The sequence below is a fragment of the Panicum virgatum genome, chromosome 7N (assembly GCF_016808335.1).
Source record: "Panicum virgatum strain AP13 chromosome 7N, P.virgatum_v5, whole genome shotgun sequence".
NCBI lineage: Eukaryota > Viridiplantae > Streptophyta > Magnoliopsida > Poales > Poaceae > Panicum > Panicum virgatum.
The window spans coordinates 1,747,501-1,752,500 of record NC_053151.1 but is presented as its reverse complement, the minus strand read 5'-3'; positions in this window follow the sequence as shown (position 1 = coordinate 1,752,500).

The window sequence follows — 5,000 nt, the reverse complement described above, 5'->3', positions numbered from 1 at the left end:
CCCAGTTAAGCTCCACGCGCGCGGAATCGAATCCAAACCCCCTCCCGAAGCCGTTCCCCTTTTGCGCCGCCGCCGGCGAGCTCAGGCTCACCGCGGACCGGCCAGCTCCGGGGAAGACCGAGCCCGATAGCAACCCCAGAAGCATCCACGAGCTCACGCGGTGCTCGTGCGCACCTTGTTCCCCTACCCCGAGCCCTCCTTCACCTCCAGCGCCGGCGAACCGAACAACCGAACCGCCATCAACGCCGACGAGCTTGAACCTGTGCTCCAAACGCTCGAACGTCGACCAGGGTAGGTGTTCCTCGATCCTTTCTCCCCCACGCGCCTCCCCGTGGCAGCCCCGGTAAGCCCTGCACCGCAGAACACCACCGGCAAGATGCCACGGCGGAGAAGGCCGGCGAAGGACCCGGTTGTAATTTCTTTTTTTCGTTCAAGGGTGTCTCTGCAAGTTTTACAGTGTATACCAGTGAACTTCTAAAATGCGAAACAAATCACAGAAAAATCAGAAAAATGCAAACTCAACTGATCTGGAATGCTTGTAACAAAATCTACAAATTTTGTAACATTCACATTTGCAGAAACTCAACCGAATTTAATCTAGGGAAAAGATTAAGAAAATCACCTTATGCATGTTCATGAAGTTCTGCTCATCAAATGACCTTGATTTTTGGATATGTTATAACTAATGGGATGCTAAGATCACAGTAAAAAGATGACACCAAACCAAAACAGTTATCAGGTTAGAACAATCAAGATTCTCTAAACTGTTGTTAGCATTCTCGATTTAATTCTGGAAAATATGTACATGAACTTGCTCTGAAAATTTTACTACAGCCTCGTGCCACTGAATCCCTGCAAATCTCTAAATTTCAAATTTATTAGAGTTCTTTTGCTATATACCATGATTTATGCTTTTTTAATCAACTTAATTCCTCATATATAGTTCTTATGCTCAGAAAAATCCATGTTTATTTCTGGAGTCTCTTTTTATCTCTGTGTTCCTGTCTAAGAATTTTGAGCTGCATTTACTGAGTTTTGCCTTGGTGAATAATAATGCTTAGCATCTTAGGGCTAGATTTACTATTTTTGTTCTGAGTAATCTACAATGTTTATGATCTTTATTTTTGGGCATGATCTTGTTTAGAGTATGTTCTACCTGTGATAAAAAGTTCAGATGCAATACTGGTCAAATGCATCTTGAGAAATTTATTCAAACTCATGTTAATTTAACTGAATAACTAATTTATCATAGTGAGTTAAATCTTGAAAAATTTTCTGGAGTATGTTTGACTCAGGACTAGTCTCTGGTAAAAATTTGAGAACCAAATCCTTAGTAAAACTTTCTGTATAATTAATCTTTGTTGATGGCTTGCTGTTTTTAATCTTTTTATCACCTCTGCTATATAAGTGTATAAAATCTGGAAAAATTTCAGTACTGAGTTTATGCTTTGAAGTTGCTTGCATAAAATTTGTAGCACCAGAATCCATGTTGAACATTCTGTACAAAAAGATGAAGCAACTAGAGTAATCCATTTGCATGAATAGTTATAGTTTTTGCTCTATGGTAGATGCTGAAATTTATACCATGAATGTTCAAGTTTGAATCTGAGTTACTTTAGTGTTTCATCACTAGCTCTTTAGTAGTTGTGTTGTTAAGGAATAATGAAAGCATGCTAGGTGTTGAAATTAAAAATGAAAACCCAAAGCCCCACTCATTCATGAATAACCGTAGTTATGTTTGCTACTCTATAAACGATTGCCCATGCAATGAAATGTGAAATCATCACTAAATTAACTTTCGTGGACTACAACTTTATCGTGAAAGAAAGAAATTATATCCCTGAATAACTCAAAATCTTGCATTGCATATAGAAACGGTTAACCTCGCGGACGGAGACTACGAACTGGTGCCCGCGGACTCTCGTGCGGAGCAGGAGGTTAATTTGAACTGTACTAACTTGTCTCAAGACCTGGGCCAAGCCCCAGAAGCTTTTCTGCCAGACAGTGCCCAAGAAGGCAAGCCCCGGAGCATAATCCCACTATTTTTCCGAATTATCATTCTGCTATCTATTTATTAATGTATGGTAATAGTTGGTTTTCTGCATTTAAGTTCTCTAGGCGTTGATCGAAAACCCTAGATGCATGATCCATAGGAACCGATGTTTGATACCGGATCTTTTTATCGACTAGTTGCCCTGCTAAATAGGCACGGTAGAAGTCGAGTGGTTCCCTGCCTCTCGCGAGCAAATAGGAATTGTACTGACTTTAATCCCTGTTGAAATGTAAGGACAACGGGCGGGGTTGTGTAGTTGTGATACCCCGCTGGTGTAGTCAAAAATGGCTAAGGTCGAGGTGTGTGGCTCATTTTGTTAAGCGTTTGAAAGTACTAGCCACATACCGAGAAATATGGTAATCGGTAAGCTTAAGTACCTGATTGGACCGGCGAGTGGAACGATCTCGCACCCTCCTGGTAGAAGTAGGGTTTATTTTTATGTCGCAACGTACGGGTGCAGAGTGATCGGACTCTGTAGTCGGGGAGGGTGTTCCGGATCCACGGACTGGAAAGAAAGGGGAAAAATAGCGTGGGCGGAAGCAAAGTCGATCCCCATGCGTGTGGTCTAGGTTCCCCTGGCCAGGTTGAAATTCGATTCAGAATCGTCCGCCTCTCACGGCATGAGATTGCTTAATGATTTCGGTCACATAGAGTAACAAGTGGAATACGATGATGAAAATACTGCTGGTTGATTAAATGGTTGCTCTACCATGTTTGAGTAGAGTTAGTTGCAAATTTAGAATGGTTAATTCCACTAGAATCTGGCTAAGTAAAACCCGAAAGTAAGGATCAACACTTAGCGGCATTTTTGGCAAACAAACCTTACCAACCAAAAAGCTTGCATGTCTAGCTATCGGACTATGTTATATCCGGAGACGGGTCAGTCTTGCTGAGTATTAGTATACTCAGCCTTGCTTGTGGCACTGTTTTTCAGGTACTAACTTTGAAGATCTGTTTGCGAGTCTTACTTGGCCTTGCACTCTGCCTCCGGGTTGGTCTGTTGAGTGGGATGGCCCTTCAGCTGGTACTAATCACCCTCCCGCTGAGTGACGCATTCGTACGGGCTTTGCCGATGCGTTACGTTATTTCGTTAGTTATCTTTTAATGCGTCCGCTGAACTTTGAGACTTAAATAATTTGAGGAGCTGGAACTCCGTAGTACTTCACTAGTTTGAACATGGTTTGTAATAAATTTTTCTTTCCGCTGCAATCACTCTGAGATGTATGAAATGGTTTGTGTTGTAATCTCTGGGCTCACCTTCGTGTGAGTGTTGTCTGCTGATCCTGGAATAGCGTGGCTTTTATCGAGGCTTCACTCGAGGAACTACCGGTGAGTGCCAAATTGGGTCAGAGTTGCTTAGCAACGAAGATCAGTGCACCCGGGCCCAGTAGTTTTGGGTGGTTCCGCCACAGCTGGCATCAGAGCTCGCAGACAGCCTACCAGGGATGGCAACCTCGGTTTTCACAACAACAACTTAAAACTTGACTTCAAAGCTACTAAAGTTTTGAAAGAGTTTAGGATCTCCAAGGACAAGTCTAGGACGTAAAGCCCTAGGGAATCTTATGGGTATAATCAGGTGGCTTATTTTGTATGGCTAACTTCCAGCACATTACTTTTCAGTATTTAAATTCCGCAATTTAAATTCTGCAACTACATCGTCGCCGCGGAGGTATGCTTACTCAGTCAGCTGAGGGAGTCTGACCTTCCCGTCGGTGATGCGAGCCGAACGCTGGAGCTCAAGCAGTGGCCTACTTGAGCTGCTGCCCATATACCAACTTCGGTTGAGTATATGGGGAGTAATGGTTCGAAATTGGAATTCAATTCCCCGTCAAAGACGGTACTCAGTCAATACGTTGTTTTGATAACGTATGCTTAACGTTGTCCATACGGCGGTAATGGTATGGATGCCGATTCTATAGTGATCGGTAATGTATGGGGACGCTTTCGTGAGTGCTGGCACGAAAGGTTCATTTTATATACTGTCAGTCTTCTGCAGGTACGCTAACTCGAAATCGAATTATAGGCTATCTAGCTATATCGAGTAGCTATATAGTGAGAGACGTAATATGTATGCCACCCAAAGTCATTGCGTAAGACCAAGATTACTTGGCAATTTTTCCTTGGTGAGGACGTATAGGTTCTGCATTCATTCTCAAAAAGATTAGCAAATAAATCTCTGGGGAAATCGCAAGCAAATCAGTTGAAACACTATCCTAAGGAGCATCCAGAAAGTCTGCAACCTGGTTTCCAAGAATTTTAACCTTCTGTTAAGTCACTCAAATCGACTTGGGGCAGTAAGACTAAATGATGATTCCTAAGTTATCAAGCTGCTGTAAAAATTTGAAAATTTTTGAAGCCTTCTAGCATGGTATTTGTATTTTTGGATCAACCCTGTGTAAAACTGTTAACTCTGAACCGTCTATACAACTGAAATTTTTTCGACCTTTATAAGTTGCTCAAACTAAAAATAGTTCAACATGAAAGTTGTAGACAACTAAGTGATGAGCTTACCATAAAAATTTGAAGAATTTTTGACGTCTAGGTTGAGAGTTATAGCCAAAATACACCCTCTCTGGACACTCAGTTTTCCTGGTTGACGTCACTCCGAATACCTGATCATATCAACCCCCATGGAGTCCGAATTGATCTTAGTGGTGACTAGATGAATTGTTCCTTAATATCAGAGGGATCTTGTGTAAATTTTTGAGAATTTTTGAAGCAAGTTCTCTACAGTTTTGGCCATTTCTTTCACTGTTCCAGAGTTAGTAGTTCTTGTTACCATCAGCTGATCCATCGGTCTTTTGTTGGGACAGATGGAAGAGCTGCTGGTCGTTGACGCGCAGGGGCACGTGCACTCCGCTTGCCTGCACTGGGACGGGTTTCCCCGCCGTCTTTGGGAGCTTTTGAGTGCAGCCGGTTACCTCCAGCCACCGGTTTACGATGGCCA